Here is a 3,374-nt window from a genome sequence, read left to right on the forward strand (position 1 = left end):
ATTAAGTTTATTCGGGCATCAGACATTCTACAATACCCATTAGCTCTTCGGGAACAAACGGGCTTTTAAAAGTTACAAATTTCAAAACATAACATCGATAACATCGATTGTCATTTGATAGTCTCCTCACTGCAAATGTTAATGTGGGTCTCCATTGTTTGTATTGCTTATCGTTTGCTGCTCTCCGCAGGATAAATTCTGACCATTTCATCTAGAGCCTCAGCAATTTGAATGTGACTTGATGCAGCTTTCTGTCGGCAAAATCATTTCAGCTCCTAATGATGGACACGGACAGGCAAATCACATGCGAGCCAGAGACATGTCGAGGTAAGATGCGAGGCTGCAACTGAGCGGCATGTCGGGCAGGGAAACGCTTCGAATGACATCTCAATTCTGGACCACATGCGAGAATAATGCAACGAGCATCGATAAGTCACCCTTCGATTCGCCGTCACAGCCCCAACTGAACTCGGAGCTGGGCTGTCGAGAAGGGTCCTTCGAAGGGGGGCACAGAGGAGGGGGAGGTTGTTGCAGGGTGTGATGGTGCTTATGGAACGTGAGCTGCGTTAAATAAGAACCGTAGAGAGGCTGAGGAATAGCACGCGACGAATGACAACAATTGACATTCGGTATTTTTCCTTTCTTATTTCGGAGTGGTGGGAAGTTGCGACAGAAGCATTAATTTGAAGACGAACGCACGAGCACAGAATTAGGCGCCATGGCCTGCGTGTGTGTGTGTGAGTGTGTGTGTGAGTGTGTGTGTGAGTGTGTGTGTGAGTGTGTGTTTGTGCGACCATGCATGTGTGCTTGGCGTGCGTAACTGTGAGCGACTGCAACCGTTGATAAGATTTATTTGTAGCTGTGCCAGGGGGGAGTTCGGTTAGTTGGCTGGCGAACTGGCGGGCTGACTGGATGGCTGGGGAAGGGGCTCTAAGCTGGCAGTGGCTTTTGTGATTCAGGCCGACAACAACAACAATAACAACATATTACTCAAACACTCGTACAACACAGAACTAAGTAAGAGGCACAACCCAGCTCTCCTGCTTTCACTCCCCAGCTTAGCTACAGTCCGCCGCCCATCAGTTGCAAAGCTGGCGTTGAAATGTACAACTTACGAGTAGGAGAGGTGGGCGCGGTCGGAGGCAAGATTTGGCGACTCTGGCCGACGCTGATGGCGATGCGGAGAAGCTTGAGACTGGGAAGCTGCGACTGGGTAGCTGCGACTCAGGCGAACAGACAACAAATAAAAGATTTTTATTATCACATTATGCGGCAGCAGATTTTCCTTAGATGTTTCGCTCGACCCGCCCCCCAAATACCCTGCGGCTGCCATCACTGTCGCTAGTTTATTTTGCGCTTTTTGGTTACTTAAGCTTTTACTTTCACCACCGCCCGACAGGCAAGTGGACGGCCCACACGTGAAACAACACATAACACAAACAACAAATCGTTGCACAGTGCTTGGAAATTAAAGTAGATGGCAAACAATTATATATGTAAATACTTCCAAAAACCGACCAATAGTATTTATTGATGATAATAAAATAATCGAGACATTTGTGTAAAAATCAGTATTCAATAATAATAATGGGGCCTGTCATCGCTCGTCGGGCTAACAGGAATCCTACAATCTGAGTTCGTTCCTGGGTATATGACTCGGTTCGAATCACGGCGCCTACCATCATCGCATAAAACACGATTTCAAAGTTACTTGCAGAGTAAAAATTTTGTATAATATAAAAAAAAATAAATAAATTAAAAAAAATAATAACAATTATGCTATCGATTTCCTATGGTTAAAACCCATAAGCATACCTATAAGAGCATAGGACCACTTTAAAAATAAATAACTGATTCAATCAAAAAAAATAAGTTCTTTTCAACATCATTAATGATTTACATATATTTATTTGTATACTCTGTGCATGAAATGAAGAAGAGTAAAGTAGGATTGCCTGAGGTGAAAATTGTAACAGGCAGATGGGCAAGAGGCGTGGAGAGACGCCGAATTTAGTACAATATTGCCTTATGTGTTCGTATTATCACCAATATCTCAAAAACTATAAGACCTATGTGTATTTCAGCATTTCCCTCCCTCCCTACTCTCCCTAGCAATTAGTGATTTTCCATAACCCTCGCAGTTATCGGAATTTTGGACTCAAATCTAGCATATATCTCACATACAGACACACATAGACTTACATTTAGATAAGAATGTGATTACGAATACCCAAAGGGGAATAATAATAATAATCGATAAACAACTTTAGCTTTGCCACTTGTTTAACACTAACTATGCCTATTCTTAAGGTTATATGTGTATGAAAATATTTGAAAAACTAAAATGGAATGAATCCAGTTCCGTATTTTACTAAAATAAGAAAAATAGTTCGACGATCGATCGTTTGATCGCTACATCGCTATGCATTTCAGGCACTATAGTTTTATTGATAACAATCGGGAGAAAATAATTCACCACCTTTAAATAGGACTTTCGAATGCACGCTGGTCGGTCTTGTATGGGATCAGCGGCCAAAAATACTTATAGTGGAGATATTGTACTGAAACTGTTGGCACAGGATTCTATATGTAGTAAGATAACAATATCGCAAGATCAGATGACTATATCACATAGCTCCCATATAACTGACCGATTCAGACTGAACTCTTAGCACACAAATTTGTTTTGTTTTTTGTTTTGTCGTATCCATTAAAGAAAGTTTTACATCACCTAACCAAATTTCATCCAGATCGCACCCATATATCACATAGCTCCCATATAACCGACTGACTATAACGAACCCTAGTGATAGGTCTTGTGTGGAATCGGCAGGCAAAAATACTTCCAATGGAGATATCCGTTCAATTGTTTTAATTACATCTAGGTTCTAGGTTTGTTAACGATAAATCCCATTTTAGCACGAAAGTCTACTTGCATTAGAGTTTTCCTCAGCAGAAGACCCTTTTTCCCTTTTGGGGCAGACAATGGCCAATTTTTCAGATCCAATCTGTATGACAGATGTAAAAAATATTTTTAAAAACCGAATATATGAGTGTAATGGAAACAACTCATAACTTTCTTCGTCGCATTTTTCCAAATCATTGGCTTTGCGTCACACGTAGCACTTAGAAGAATATGTTTGACTAAGAGCACTACAGGTTTTTCCATCAACTATTGTTAATTGTAAACTATGGCAATTTAAATCTCTTTATTGGATACACAACTACGAATTACTAAAATTAAAACTAAAACTAAAATTTAGTTTGTAGGGCCAAATGGACGCTGGAAAAAGAGTAAGTATACTTACGATTATACACACATCTGCAAATTTCTGCCGTTAGTTTTAACACATTTATTACCTTAAAAGTCCGAC

The sequence above is a fragment of the Scaptodrosophila lebanonensis genome, unplaced genomic scaffold (genome assembly GCF_003285725.1).
Source record: "Scaptodrosophila lebanonensis strain 11010-0011.00,11010-0021.00 unplaced genomic scaffold, SlebRS2 tig00000061-arrow-pilon, whole genome shotgun sequence".
NCBI classification, from domain to species: domain Eukaryota; kingdom Metazoa; phylum Arthropoda; class Insecta; order Diptera; family Drosophilidae; genus Scaptodrosophila; species Scaptodrosophila lebanonensis.